Here is a 16,686-nt window from a genome sequence, read left to right as displayed (position 1 = left end):
TGCCTAATTTCTTCTCCTAACTTCTAACTTTTACATCCTGTGTGGCTGAATCAATGCCTTTCCCTCTTTGATAGCTAAGCCGACGATATTTGTATTGGTGTTAGCTGCACAAAACTACCAATCTTCAAAAGTTGCTCATTGCACTAATTTTTCTGTGAGTTATTAAAAACTGACCACAACCTTCATTTCCTTCATTTCCTTCATTTCCAGGTAGCCTTTTAATAGGACATGAACTTTAAAACCTAGTTCCTAATGACATGCTATAACCATGAGACAAGGATCTGGCTATTGTCGCATTCAATTTATTTTAAGATTTTGCATTACTTGTCAGAAACATAGGTGCAGATCATGAACTAGAAATTGCATTTTGCATGCTGGTGCTCCCACGAGATTGCTTTTCTTTGTTGTATGCTTTGTTGTATTTGAAAGGCATTTTGAAAATTCATGCACAGAAAATTTTCCATTATCCTGGGGTAATTCAGATCCATCAGAGGATGTAAAATATGTCAATAACACATGAAAATTGCACAAAATTAATTAACACTAAATCTAACTGTAATTCCCAAGGTATTGCTAGACAACATCATTGTGGTAATGTGAACTGCATTTATTAAAAATGTTATCATTATGGATTTCTCTGTTAAGAAAGGAGGCAGTTGCAAAGACTGTTTCTTGTTGTTACTTTTGCACTTGCAAAAGCAAATATGCAACTCTTGAAAAGTTACATTGCCCTTTCAAATAAACTTCAGGCATTTGTCTATAAGTAGCTATTTTTTATTTTGTGATAAACTGGTAATACCCTAGGGCCCTTTCAGAGTGTATATGCAAAACAGATAATCAACCAAGCAGAAATTTAGTTCTCTTTAACTTTTATTTCTCGTTAATTTGCAGCAATTTCAAGAACAAATCCACATTCTTTTCTAACAGATGCTGTTTTTAAATAAATTCCATTTCCCTGTGTTTCCTTCAGCTTCTGGTACTCAGGATTAAGGCTTGCTTCATATTTTGAATAGTTTTTTTCCTTAATTCAATTAAACAAATATTCAGCAGTGATGCTTTTTCAATGATTTGGATTTTCTTTCACTAGACATTTAATTGATGCTGACTTTACAGCAATTGACATTTTCTGTCTATAAAAATACCTTGGAATAATGTCTAGTATCAGCTCAATCTAGTATCAGGTTGTAATACTCCTGCTATCACCTTCCTCTGCCACCACCTTGCAGAGTTTCTGTGTCACTTCTGTCTCAGAGTCATAACTTGCCTCTTATTCTGTGTCCCGAAGTACCAAATGTACCAGGGTGGAGAAGGTGTGACTCAGAGCTGGCAAGATGAATGCTGTATGGGACAACAGGCTTAAATGTGCTTTGGCCTGCCTCCTACTCTCTCCATGTTTTGAGGCCATGGAGAGACTCAATCTGCTCCTCTCTTTTACATCATGACATTCACTCATGCATGTTTGTGTTGGGGTGAAATTCATAAATCCACATCCTGCAGAGCAGGAGAGCAAGAATAGCAGACTAATTTACTCCACTTGAACTTGGGAGTTCTGGTCTTCTGGACCACAAATTGATACCATGAACTGATGCCAATTTTTCCACACATCCCAAATTAAATGAATGTCAACCAGCCATCTTGGAGTGTGCAAACTGGAGTGGTGTTGACACCAACACCACATCACAGTGCAAGTTCACCCTGCAGTGTGGAGTCACTTGCTATGCACTACAGGATAAACAAGCCTTTAAGGATATAGTACGGGGCTTGTACTGTGGACAGCCAGCCATGATCACAACTGGCTGGGCATTCCAAAGTGGAAATGTCTAAAAATAGTCCTTGGGCACTTCTGGACTTTTTGCCCCACATGCCTTTGGACTTATGGTCTGCCTTCCCTGCTTCCACTATAAGCCTTGCAGCTGATGGTACTTGGTGCTTCACTTGGTGCATTCACAGAATCGTGTCCAAGTGGAGCAGGGAGAGATGGAGATGACATAAAGTTAAAACAGAGAGGAAGGATAAATAAAGCACAGTCAGGAAAGTCATGGCACAGTATTGGTTAAAGGCATAGGATTTAAGTACTGATGAAGAACCAGCAGAGAAAAAAAACACCTACCTCTGAAAACAATGGGGAAAATAATCCCATGGGATTTTGTCTTTCCAGACAATAGGACAGCAGCAGCTCAGTTTTCTGTCTGTGGAGAAGGCATGCTGGCAGGGAGAAAGCATGACAAGTGTGTTGTCATATTGCCCTCTGGGCTGAGCGACAAATGTTCGTCTGAAATCTTACTGATGCAAAGCAGAGTGAGAGTATGAAAAGGTGGGAGAGTGGCATTCCCAGAATTCTGAATATATGTGCTGCAAATGAGCAACAGATGGAGCCTCCAGCATCCGCAGCCTTTTCAGGCAGGCTTGCTCACATTGCAGCTTGTCAGATGTTTGAAGCTGTGAGAAAGGCTCTGATGATGAGGTCCCTAGTGCCCATATGCAGCTTAAGAACCACTAACAATTACCCCAGAGAATGTCTGAATGAATGTTGAATTCACGGCCTCTCCTAAAACTGCATACATCCCTCATCTTCCTACGTACAAGGGGTTTGTTTGGGAAAGGATGGATGAAATGCCTGGATACATAAAGATACTCGCTAAGCTTTGATACACCAGCTTTCCACTGGACCAATGTGTCTGATAGTGACTGGAATCTGTGCCCTGGTGACAAATGGGAGCTGTAAGTTGATTGTCCAGCTAATGTTTAATATCCAGCAGCTAGTATCCATCATCCTTGCTGCAGTTGTTCCTGTAGTGCAACAGATAGTAACCAGATGAGAGTATGGAAGGGGAATCTGTCCAGACAATCCCACATGCACCCAAATTACAGATGACAGGTGGAGGGTAGAGACACTAAGCTCCTCTGTGCTCTGTAGCAAAGCACTTCTCCTACACATGAAGATTTGCCCTCTTCACTAATGAGGAATAAGTGGAAGGGCCTACCATTTTCAAGGCCTCATTCTGAACCTGATGAAGGGATGATTTTGATCAATTTATTGCTCATATAGTTTTTTTGTTGTTGTTTCTTGCTTGTTTTATTTAAATGTTTACAACTTTGCTTGATTTTACAGTCTGGATAACTGTTTATTCTTCTATTAATTCCCAGATGGAATATCAATGGCTAAGATGCTATTTTAATGAGCTATCAGTTCTAAAATACTCCAGACTTATGCCCTAATTAAACATAAACATGATGCAGGGTTGTGAAATTGTTCTGTAAAGGACTGCCTACAGCTATAGCTGAAAACTGTTCCACAGGAATATTAAGGAGACAGCCACTGTCTGCAAGGCATCTGCTGAAGTCAAAAGTAATAACAAAAATCAAGCACATTTGTGCTTTTACAGTTTAGATTTTGCTTGAGTTGTGAGACAAATAACCCCTGACTGTGGCAGTGTGCACTTGGTGGCTGCTGAAGGGGAGTGGCAGGGCTTGGTCATGCCACTGGCAGTGGCACCAGCTCACCCGAGTGCTCGGGGGCTCACTGTCACCACATTGCTGTGCTGTGGCTGTCACCAGGCCATGTGTTTTCAGAGCTGTTGCCTTTTTTTTCCTGTGAAAATGAGCACTGCTGTGCCAAACAAAACAGAATGAACAATGATTTGGAGTGTTTGCTGAAACACAAATGTTCTTGCAGAGGCTGAAGTGGCAGAGTGGGACAAGCAGCAGCAGATTATTGTTCAGAGCACTGATTTCCATCGCATACTTGAGACTGACCTAGAGGCTTGTGCTAGCCTGTAGAATCTCACAGCCTCCAAAAATATTTTGTGGATCTGTTCTGGTTCAGAGATGTTCTGCATGTGCTGTGTTAGTATTCAGAAATTATTTGAGAAGGGCCCAGAATCCTTCTTAGGGAGTAGAAAAGGAGGTCGTCTCAGGAAAGGGAACAGGACATAAGGATTGAAGACTTCATATCTGTGTGCTAAAATCAAATGGTGATGGGAGTGTGGGGATTTGTGCGTCCAACTGCCTTGTCCATGCTGGAAGCCCATCCTGTGCCTGGGGCAACCCTCTCCACATGTCAGGTTTGGTTTTTCTCAGATCAGATAGTGGGGAAGGGAAGGGTGAGAGTGTGAGGATGGCAGCATGAAAGTAGCATCCCCTGAAGTTTCACATTGGTCCATGTAAAACAACCCATTATTTGATAGCCCTTACATTGTCCTGTATGTGCACTTGCTCTGTGTGTGTCATCTGTTGTTTTGATCCATCTTTATCTGAACTTGTCACCCTGGCATCTCCCTATGGCCAGTAGAAAGGAGAGGATACTTCCAGAGCAAAATTTTCCTTGCTCAAAGACAGATGTTGAAGACAAGACACAGGAGTAGCAATCACTGAAATTTAAATTAGAGGAACTGAATTCTTCATTTCTCAGTGATACAAACCTGGGTAACTTCTATTCCTCCTTTCTACACCATGTGATCAAAGAGCCGGGATGTTCACCAGCAAATACCGTGGATATTTGGAACACATCTTGAGTTCCACTGATGGACATTATTTTGAGGTGGTCATTCAGGTTGCCAGGCTGTGTGTCCCTGGGCCATTTGGAGTGACAAAGGTGCCAGGTCAGGGAAGCAGTTCACCCTTATCAGACTTGCATCCTTTTCAGGTCAGGCTTTGTAACTCCCCAAGCTGCTCTGGCAGAGACTGTAGTTTTTGCAGCAGCTCTAGGCCAGCTTGTTAAACCTAGAGGCTCATTGCTTTTGGCAGTTCTGGGCTTGAATGGATTGAAAAAGAAGTAAAGTTTTCAAGTTAATTTAATTTACATGAGGAAAAAAGGTGAAGAAAAAGTTTTTTCACTGTCTGTATAGTTCTGTACCAGCAAAACTAAATTCTGGAGAAAGGATGAGAACTGCAATGTAAAGAAAGAAAGGAAAATACCTTCTCAAATACCTCATACCTTCTCAAAGGATTTGTCTTTTACAAAAGTCTTCAAAAGCAGTTTGAATATATGTGAAGAACTGAAAAGTAAAGGCAAAATAAAGGAGGCATAAGCTCTCCCATTTCTGAATGTCTGTGTCACAGTCAGGTGCACTGGGCACTGCAGCAGCAGGACCTGGACTCCCACAGGGTTTTGCTTTCCAGCCCTGGAGCAATTTGAACATCCCCACATCACTCCCTTGGACAGCCTAGGTTCCCTGATCCCAGTTTGTAAGTCCACACACAAAGTGGTTCAGCTCATGGTAACCAGGACAGAAAGCTGGCAGCCCAGAGGCTTTCCCAGGCCTTCGTTTTGGTATTGTGCATGACATAACATTATTCTTAAAATGGCAGCTCAGCCATGTGACCTGTGGTTCTGATTCCAAAAAGACGGCAGATATGTATGTGTATGCTTCCCTGCTCTAAAGGCAGTGTCCTTCTATAAATTAAAAATTGCATGTAAACTGCTGTATAATTTTCATAATATCCAGGGACTTTTTTTTCTATTACATTTTTTTTGCTTAGTAGTTCTCAGCACTGAGCAGTGCTGGGCACCACATTCCCTTTGCTCTCTGTTCTGATTAGGGGGACTGTGTGAAGAAATTACCTGGGGAAAAAGCACAATGAGAGACAGATCTTCATCTCCTGGTTGACAGTACTGCTATAGTGTGTCCCACCTGCATGCTCCTTCATCATAGCCCCACCAGAGTCTGCACAGTTAAGCCAGAACTACCGCAGCGGTACCCAGGTCTCACAAAAAAGAAAAACTGGGTCCTTACAGCCAGATCCTGCCTTTGCAGGCAGAGCCACTGAAATGAAGGGAGAAGGGAGAGTTCTCTGCAGCCTGCCAGCTGCCTCCTGTGCAGTATCTCTTTACTGAATATGAATAAATAGAACAGGGCCCAGATGGGCTACTTATGATTGACAGGTGTCAGGTTGCGTGTACAGCTTTGTCAGTCAAGCTGCTCCATGTTAATTGAACAACTAGATGGATCAGGGTTCCACTTGTTTTCCCAATCTGAAATGCTTGTTAAAATCAAGCCAGAAGATACAGATTCCAGTATTTAGCATTTTCAGCCACAGCTATTTTCTGTGTCATAGAAATTCAGCCAGATTCTTAGTAAATTCTCTTGTGAACAGTTCGGGTTCATCTATGTGAACAACGATGTATGCATGAAGTGTATTCACAAACTGCATGGGTATCATTCACAAACATTCATGGGTATTCATATTGCCTCTGCAGGTGATTCTGGAAAAAGAAATGCATTTTTGGATTGCATGTCTTTCCAAAATCTGTGCAAACAAATAACCAATACAGCTCTCACTGCATATTTGTTATGATTGCCACGTTGAGACTAACAACCATAACGTAGATATACAAAGGTGCCATTTTTGCAAGTGATACTCAATGCTTGTTTGAAACTTTGTTTATATCTAGCTGCATTAACAGAAAAGCATGTTTTACTAGCTATGGGGGGGGGGGGGAGGGGGGGGAGTCAGTCTTTTTTTGTGTTTTTTTTTGTTGGTTTGTTTTTAATTATCATTCATTATTCCACTCTTTTAGAAAAGGTAGTCTTCCAGGTAGGTAACAGAAAAAAATGCTATCATATATATATGTGGTACATGACATAAGAAAGAGTGATCAGTGAGTTGAGGTAAATATTGGTAAAGCCTGCAAAGAACTATCCAACTTTGATAAACTTGAGAGGAGACACTCACAAGTAATGACCCACTAGTAGCCAGTGGCTTTCCCTGTGTACCACATTCAAAAGGACCAGGTCTTTATTCTGTCCCCCAGATGTCTGTATGTATTTTTGCACATGGCTTTTTTGTTAAATCCTTCCATTAAGTGAACAAAAAAATGTAGTTGCTAAGTTGAGTCAAAGCTGTTTTTTAGAAAGGAAGCTTAGAATTCATCTCGGTAGTCTGAGAAGGTCCCTTGCTGTCCATATTCTCTGTTTGTGTGAGGTTATGTATGGTTTTGGTAGATGCTGTTTGTGTTCAGCAAGGTAAATAAAATGCTGTATTAAGAACTTGTGTCTTCACTCAAGTCTCAAGGCAAACAACCAAATAAACATTTTTTTTCTTGTATGCAGACAGTTTACAGGAACTCCCCTGTGGAAACACACGTGTAAACTTAAGGCTAGAGAATAAATGCTCTGACTCAGAGTCCTAAAGAGTAAGCAGCTCTTATTCCCACAGCAAGCAGCTGCTGCCTTACAGCTCAGCCAGGCTCTTTTGCCTCCATCAGCTCCCTGCCAGAACATGTACAAATCATATTCTGTCTCACGTCTTAGGTTTTGTTTTTCTCTGGTGATTTGTTTTTTCTAGTTACGTGTTTATTCCATGACTAGAAGAAAAGAGTCATTCCTTCACCAGGGGTGACACAGCTGGCACAATTACCTGTGTATCTCATCTTATCTTAGTGCCTTCTCCTTTCAATTCTGTGCAGATGCTATTTCTTTTGCAAAGAAAGAGAAGGATTCCATGTGGGAACCCAGAGTGCAGAGAGTATTTCTCTGCCTGTTTTGAAGGGTTCTACCCCCATGGACAACACTGTTTTTCAACTTTGTCCATGGAGAAAATTGCCTACCCTCTGGGAAGAATTAGAATCTACACTGGTGTGAACTAGGTGACAGAATACTATGTAAGATTGTCACAGGGTGAAAAATTTAGAGTTTTTGGGTTTATTAATATAGTAAGTAGATAAAAGCAAAAAACTTCAAAATGGAGGATTGTTGTTGCTCTCCAGACCTTCTTCTTCTACTACTCCATATTCTTCAGTAGAAGTAGTTTGGGATGATTGAATAAAGAATTCCGCAGTTCCTGTCTACGTGACAAGATAATTGGTAGAAAAGTGAAAATATCTTTCATTTTAAGTGACCATTGGTTAGTTTGCCTTTAAAAAGCCTTGGGCTTTCCTGCATTTTGCCTTTTGTATTTTGCTCTGCTTCATGCTATGCTGTCAGCATGTGAATTACTGGTAAGATGTCATAAACAACCTGAAGACTGACAAAATACAGAAGTCCCGTTTGTCTCTCAGACTCCTGGCAAAGACTAAAAATTCTCCCCCATCAGGGGAGGCATAATTATGGCACTGACAGTGTCACAGTGAACGGGGATCTGACTGAAACGCAATAGCACAAGTCAGGATTTATAATATCTTTGGCTAAATTTGGGTGACATTTTGCTCTAGTATTTTTTGACCACTTTCTGACTCTGGTGTTTCTTGACATGCTATCACTCTGCTGAGCATTTTAGTTTTAAGTTGATGATCTCTTGTCCATTACAGGAGCACACAAGCCCAATAGCCAGATTTCATATGTTAAAACTGAGTCAGTTATTGAAAAGACATGTATAAAGCTTAAAAGCTGTTTTTACTTGCAGTGCAGTTCAAGAAAAGTGTCACCCAAAAGCCTTCCTCCTCAAAAAGCCACATCAGAAAGTAACAACCAGCAAAGAGTTCTTTGTTCTTTGTAACTACCACTGCACTCAGCTTTGAGTTGACAGGGTCTAATAATAAAGACAGGTTAATGTCATCTTGAATTTGTAAAAACTTTTTGTTATTATAAAAGAGTAATTAGGTCATCTCACCTTCAATATTAAATTTCAGAATTCATACAAGTTTTCCTAAAGATTGGATAAGGAGCATGCTAGATTTGTTTGGACCATAAGAAAAATAAATTTTACCAAGGTCTCACATCTCTTTCGGTGAGACAAGTGATATGCTTCCAAAAACTCACTTGGGTAGCAGCATTTGCCCCTGGCTGTTCTGCTTCATGACCATGTACAATTTCACCTTTTTTCTTACACTAAAGAAGAGTGATATTCACGACTTGTCCAACTATTTTATTTCAGGGAATGCAATTTTTTCAAATATAGACATTTTTACCAAAACTTTAGTTGTTGCTGATTAAGTTTACATTTTATGTGTGAATTAAAAAAAAAAAAAAGGTTTTTTTGGAAGACCATCCCAAATCCATGCACATGGTGGTGAAATGAATCTTTCTGTGTGTTTGTATGAGATCCTATGGTGATTCACTAAAATAATAGACCTACTTTCAAATTCCCCAAGTCCCTTAATGCTTTTTCTTCTTGACTGGGCTATTCCAGCAAGACCAAATATTTTATACAAATTATTTTACCATCCATAGTACAACCTCACTGGTGATCTAGTTTAAAGATGACTCTAAACTTTAGGAAGAATGGGAGAGTAAGATGTCTGGATTAAAGTCTGTATGAAGTTTGCTATAGTTTAAAATGCACATATAGCTGATGCTGGCTTGAAATAATCTGTTTTTGGTGTTTTCACAAAGATAACTATATGGAGATAGCACACTCAGAGAAAAATAAATACTGTTGAATTACATTACAGGAACTGTAATGCTTCCCTATTAAAAGCAGCTACCTTAATATCTGAATTTCCCTCAGGATGAAAATTTTGGTGTTTCTATTGACCCTACAAAAATGCAGGAATCTGAAGCTCACTTGGGAGAAAAAATATTCCAGGAAAATCATATTAAAAATATAATATATATTTTCTGAAACGGAGTAATTTTCATCAGCTCCACAGGGTTTTAGGTACATTTGAAAGTGAAACCACCTTTATAAACATCAAATATATGTTCAGAGGCCTACAAGGAAATATCCAATTTTGAAAATCTTGCTGTCTTGGGGTGACTTTATGATGTTCTATCCCCTATCTCTGCCCTATGCCCAGAATTTAGCTTTGTGCCTTTCTGTGCCTTTAAACTGAACCTGAGAGGGGGGAGAGGAAAAAAACCAAGCGAACTTTTCAAAACAGTTGTTCAAGGACAACTGTTTTTGTCACAGACACACACCCCTCTGCGTCCTGCTGCAGCAGCGGGAGCAGAGGAAGCGCTCCTCTTGCTTTTCAGCCAGTTTTCAGCTCCTTTTCTCTGGAGGGAGATGGTGAGTTGAACTTTGCTTTGCTGGGACTTCAGTTTTTCCCTTCTTCTCTTCTGGACTGTTTCAACAACATCAGAACACATGGGGAGAATTTTCCACCAAGGCCCCGGAGGTGGGCCCACACCGACCCAGCTCTGAGGAGGAGGAGAGAGATCACATCTACAGAAGGACTCTGAAATCTTCCCAGGTTTCTCTCCACAGCAAGAGGTTTTATTACTTAGCATTACTATCCTTTTCCTGTGTGTTTGTTAAATAAATAGGTTTTTTATCTCTTTCATTTTCCTCTGAGGAAAATTTCTTTTTTTCCCAAAGCTGGTGGGGGAAGGATGGTTGTAACCTGCCTTCAGAGGAAAATTTTCTTCCAGATTTGTCCAAACTGGCACACTTGCTTATCACACTTTATAATGTTCCAAGCTCATCTGTAATTAATGAGCCACTTTGTCACTCTGAAGATGATGAAGCTTGTTTTTGAGATATGCAGTACATGGAACTGCTCCAAGCTCCCATATCTGGGATAATTTGGCTGTGTGAGTCCTGTCCTAAGACCTCCCAAAAGTCTTCAGCTCCATCCTTATTCCTAAATGCATTCTAGGACAGACTGAATATTGCATATCTGAAATGAGGATGGCAGTAGCACAGCCTGATAAGTCTTACCTGTGCATCCCGTAGTATTCCAAAAGACTTTTTAATAGATGCTGTATAGTGCTAAGTTCTGATTTTGTCCTAATTCAGAAAAATATAGGGAAAATTCACAGGCTGAAGAGGATGCAGAAGATTAGACAGGTGTTTGAAAAAATTAGCAGAAAGGAGCCTTGTAATGTTGTCTCCAGTCAGAGTTACATTTAACAGTGTGAAGAGCTTTGCAGTAAAAAAGTAAATGTAGTAGTTGTCAGAGTGTAAGGTAAGTTTGACCATTAAGCTGGCAGTGATGATTAACTAACCAAAATATTTTATGGTTCATAAACCCTTTATACAAAAGTTCTTTATGCAAGCAACAACCCTTAACCAAAGCAAACTTCCTCTGAGATGATAAAATAGTTTAAATAATTAAGATTTTACTTGTAGCTTCTGTGTACTAGGTGGGGTCCAGGGCAAACTCAGCAAATGTATTGTGCTTTTTGGGAGGCCAACAGTCTGAATTTTATATGCAAGTTCACTTTCCCAAGATTCTCAACCAGTTGCAGGCCTGGAGTGTGGATATGTTCTGCAGAACTTCTGCCTGTGCAGCTCCACAAAAACTGAATGCCACAGCTTTGCTGTTGTCTATAATACTAATGGTACTTGGGAAAATGTAGTCCAGGCAGGTGAACTATAAATTTCCAAAGTGAGCTATTACATATTAAGTAAATAGCTGCTTTTTAAAATGTATTCTTTAAAAAAAAAAAAAAGATAGATAGATAGATAGATAGATAGATTGATAGATAGATAGATAGATAGATAGATAGATAGATAGATAGATAGATATTTCCTAAGATTTTATTCATAAATTTTTAACATTTATCTAGTGCTGGCATGTCACTAATTAAATGTTTATCCAGGAGAGAAACATTATTAATCTTTCTTCCCTGTAATCAGAAACTTTCTACAAGGCACTTTGATATAGTTTTTGGAGAGGCATGCAAAATCTGTTCACAAAAATTCTCACCTTCCAGTAACATAGAGGTTTGTTTTCCTCTTCTGTAGGTAAAGGTGACTGCAAATACTTTCTGTCCCTTGTTCAAGAAATTTCTTTGTACAATACACTTGAATTGTTCTTTAAAGGTGTCATCCCTCAGCAGGACATGAGACTGCCTAGCACACAGCAGGGCAGGCAGTAATTGTTCCTGCATCAGCCACTGGGTAACCTGGAACAGAGTCGTGAAGAAGAAGGGCCTGGCCAAACCCCCTTCTTTCTTCCACTTTCTTCCAGACCTTTCTTCTGCTTCTGATGTAAGGCAAGAGGAGTGGGATGTCAGTCAACTGTGTTTTGTCCCTGGATACCCTCAATTTAACCAGCACACTAAAATACATGTCCCCACCCCTGTCCCATTCACAGATGGAAAGAAAATAAATATCTTGTGATCTTCTTCAAGTGGGAGTCTTTTTGTCCTCCTCTGAAGTTATTTTCTGCCATATTACAAATCCTTAATTAGTGTAATGAGCTGGAAACATGTAGCATTGTAACTGTGATTGACCCCACAGTAGCTGCAAACTTCCATCTGGCACAGGAAAAAAAAAGCAAAAAAAGGACTTTCACAGAATAGAAGAGCAAGTGCTCATTAGATTTGAACTAGAAACCTATTTTAAGAAGATGTGCCATTAGGAAACAATAGTAATACATCAGATAGATCATTCCAAACCGGGAGAAGATATGAACACTGCACTGGATACTGCTAAGCAGTTGCTTTCTTCAAGCAGCCCAGAAGCACAGGACTGCAGTGAATGGGCACCGGGTCTGCAGCATGTTGTCTTAACTCAGTTTGCTCCTGGCAGGGCAAGGGAAAGTCCAAAGTAGTATTTGAGCATCATGAGTGGTGTGAAAATGGAAACTTTGTGAGGAGAGGACCAAGTGTAGCACAGAAACAAAGCTTTCATTTTAAAAGTCCCTTCCCACCTGAACTAGTCTACGAATCTACTGGAGTGCTGGAGCCCCTCTCCTGTGAAGACAGGCTAATAGAGGCTTGTTCAGTCTGGAGAAGAGCAGATTCTGGGGGGGCTTTGTTGCAGCATTTCAGTACCTAAAGGGGACCTGTAAGAAAGATGGGGTCAAGCTTTTTTAGCAGGACCTATTGCCAGAGGACAAGGGGAAATGATTGTAAATTAAAAATTACAATAAATATAAGGAAGGAGTTTTTTTTACAATGAGTGTGATAAAACACTGGCATGGGTTATCCAAAGAGATGGTGGATGCCCCATAGCTGGAAACATTCAAGGTGAGGTTAGACTGGGCTCTGAGCAACCCGATCTAGAGGAAAATGTGCCTACTCATTGTAGGGGGGTTGGACTAAATGACCTTTAAATGTCCCTTCCGTCTTAGATTTTCTATGACTCTATGATTCTATGTTAAAGAGAAATATGCACCTGATGAAGTTTAGAATTTCTGCCTTTGCAGCAAGAGTCATCGACCAGAAACCAGAAACCAGAGGTATGCAAGGCAGCTAAATACTCCAGACTCGTTGAAATTTAAATTTGGATTACACTGAAAATCCAGAGCCATTACTAACCAGGACTCCAAATGCAATGCTAGAAACCTACAAATAAAGCCTAGGACAAAAGACAGCAAATGACCCAACATGCAGAGGAAGCAAGGGTTGATCTTTATCTGTTTGCTTTTGCAAAGGCAGCAAAGTGCTTTTGCAAAGGCAGCAAAGACAGCGGTGCTGCAGGTCTGGCAGGAGGCGAAGCTGAGCAGAAGTGCACCTGGCACGTCCCCAAGGCAGGCACAGAACTGATGTCTTGAGCCATATGAGGGCAGCACAGCTGTACAGTCATGAAGCAGCAGCTCATGCCTCTCGTGTATCCTAACAGCAAACCTGTGCTCTGAAAGAGGGAGAAGGTGCCTCATCACTACATGATCCATGGCAGATGTGTTTCAGTCCATATGGAGACAAAAATGTTGCTTGAGAAGAAAGCTACATCTTTCAACACAGTAGGAGATAAAATAAGATGTTAACAGGCTCCTTACCTCATCTACTCAGCAACTGGAAAGGATCAGATCTCTGAAAATCTTCCTGATAGCAGCACCTGCTGAGATCTGGAAATGCCTGTCTTTTAGCTCATTAAAATGCAGACGCAGCCTGTTTCTGCTTCCTGAATTACAGTTGCAGTACAAAGGGGCCAATCTCACAGCCTTTAACCCTGTACACAATCCTTTTGCTGAAACTGAGTTTGAATAACAACTTCAGAACCAATTCACAGGGGCTAAAATTTAACCTGAAGTAATTGCCAAGATAGAGAACCCTTGAAGCTCCCTTGCCTGATAGAGACAAATGAAGGGGTCTCCAAAAATGAGAAGATTGTGCAGGTGGAACCATAGGTGCTAAAACTGTCCTTTGTGAATGACACCATAAAGCTTGCTGCATGAGTGACCTCAGAGTCTCACAGCACTCTCACAGGAGTGCCTGACCACTACTTCAGCCTGTCTGAAGACAATGTTCCAGCTTATGCTACTCAGGAATTTGGACTATGTCATCACAGCTGTCCCTCTGGTCTTAAAAATCCAGGAGATCTGCTTCAACTAGAAAGTTAATATTCTTCCAGCTGTTTTTTGATTGTAAATGTGACTATATGGTTTGTGAAGAGAGGATTGTTTCCTTTCTGAGCATCATTCCATATTAACAGTGTGATACAGGAGCCACATGAATGATATTAATAGTATCTCCATCCTTGGGAATACTCAGTAATTGACAGGAGAAGGTTCAGAGCAACCTGCTGCAATCACAGAGTTGATTTTCCATTTGAAATACCTCCAGAGCTCCCTCCCAATGCAAGTTATTTAGGATTTTATTATATTCTTGCCTAGACTATTAGGAGGTTTGGTCTTGTATTATTTAAGAGGATACATGGTCTGTTAAAAACAAATCTAATTATTTCCTGGAATCAGATTGTCTAGTGTTGGCTCATGTATCTAGTGGACTTGCATCACATTCTGGAAAGGGAGTATATCCGAAAAAACAAGTGGACTGTTGCAGAATGAGAAAGGAAAAGCTGAAATTCAATTCCGGGAGGAGACTAGAGTGCATAATATTGCTAAGCAAACAAAATAACTAGAGCATTCAAAAATTTGCCTAGTAATTCTTCTGTGCACAGATTAGCTAAGCTTTTTACTTGTTATTCTGACATAAAGTTCTGAGCCTGAGTTAAGCCCTTTTCATTATGCAGGGTGAACACTGCCTCACCCCTTCCCCCAAAGGACAAATAGGCCTGAGCTTAATTTTGTTGTTTGAAATTTTAAAGGTCTTAATTCTTAGAATCTTCAGTCCTCTCTCATGAGGCCAGGACTCACTGTCATGAGTAGAACCATTGAATCTCTTGAACTATCAGTTCTTGCTCTTGGCTGTGTACAAATTTCATGTTGATCCAGGGGATCAGTGCAAATTCCATGTATTCCAAGTGACTGTGTTCGGAATACACACTGCAGAAATGCTAAACCAAACCTTCTAATTTCTAAAGCAGACATTCTTACAGGAATGCTGAGTGAAAACTGAAGTATCTGGTTAGGGGATACATGTGTGTAGTACACCTCACATAGTTACCCATACAAAGTAGCCATATCAATGAACTATATTTTATTAATTAGGGAAAGTAAGATTTTTCTGGACATGACTTTTGGTAGTGATCCTGGTAAATTCAATTAAGCTTGTGCCCATTGTTTCAATGGTTATATCCATGAGTTAACAAAATGCACTTTAAAAACTAGACTTGCTAATAATTTCAATAACTGCTTTGTAATTTAAATGTCAATTCGAAACAAATAATTGTCATGTTTTACTGCCTACATACACTGATTTACTCTGGATGCATTCCAGGGCCCATAAACGTACTCTGAATGTGTTTGCTCTGCTTTCAAATTTTACCTGATATTTTACCAGTCATGGAAAGCTTCTGGCAAATTGCAAGTCAGCATTCTCCTTCTGCATTATACTGTGAAAAAATTAACCAAAGTCAGATATAAACACTTGTACTTTAGAATCTGCATTGCTGTGGGCTATATACTTCTGGTACACAAAATGTACCTGATGGCTGAACAGAGTGTCAGTGTGCTTCAGCAAACACATTAGAAACAAATTTTCTTCTGGAGATTCTGAGAGGGTTACAACATATTGAAATTACTGTCTCTCTGTGAGGGATGGTGTGCTCCTTCTACAAGAAGTTTGTCCTGGTGCCTTTGGGCACTGCAGGGGACAGAGTGAAAATACTACCCAGACTTTCCCAACTTCTTGGTGCCAGAGAAAGACAATGTTATTTGGACAAGTTCTTAGACAGCATGGCTAAAATTTGCAAGAATGTTCATGCCCAATCTCTCATATTTCAGTGTGATTGATTTCCCTACGAATTCTCTCTTGGCACACCTTCAGATGTGACCAAAATCCAGAAGTGAATTACACTGTGTTGTAATTCGCTATTTTGGGGGGTCTTAATCCATTGTGTCAATTTCTAGAATTGAATGAATGGTACCACATAGAAGGACTGGTGAATAGCCTGTGCCTCACATCAGGCAGGGCTGGCTGAGCTAAAAAACCTGAGTGGCAAGAATTTTACCACTACTGCTTTGCCTTTCCCCCATCACGACCTCTACCAGTTGTTTCCTTTTTTGGGAACAATTATTAGAACCGTTTAGTAAAAGAGTAGAAGACTGAGGCCATGCAAAGTGCACAGCTAAAAACTCCACCATAATCATTACTAATCCCCTGTGGGGGAAGGATGGGAGAAACATGCTTCAGGGAAAGCAACTCATATATCTGGGAAGATAATTCATTGTAAGTTAATCCAAGCATACCGCAGAAATATTGCTGTTGGTGATTGTTCTGCATAGATGCCATTCTTGATTTGTGAATAGCCAGCACCAGGGACTGGGAAAGCATCTCATATTGACTCATGCATTCCTTCATGGGTTATTCATAAATAAGTAGTGCTATCTAATTCTGGCTAACAAAAATGCCTTATGTAAAATTAATAGAAGCAAAACCCAGAAGGATCTTTCTGCATTAAGAATCTGTCTCTCAAAAGCAGTTGTCTGATAAAGCTTTAAAAGAAATGTTCCTGACTACTCGGTGCCTGCAAAGGGAGGATGCTGGGCACCCACAAGTGAACTAATAACTT

The sequence above is a fragment of the Aphelocoma coerulescens genome, chromosome 1 (genome assembly GCF_041296385.1).
Source record: "Aphelocoma coerulescens isolate FSJ_1873_10779 chromosome 1, UR_Acoe_1.0, whole genome shotgun sequence".
In the NCBI taxonomy this organism is placed as follows: domain Eukaryota; kingdom Metazoa; phylum Chordata; class Aves; order Passeriformes; family Corvidae; genus Aphelocoma; species Aphelocoma coerulescens.
The sequence above is the reverse complement of the archived record's forward strand: the minus strand, read 5'-3'. Positions refer to the sequence as shown.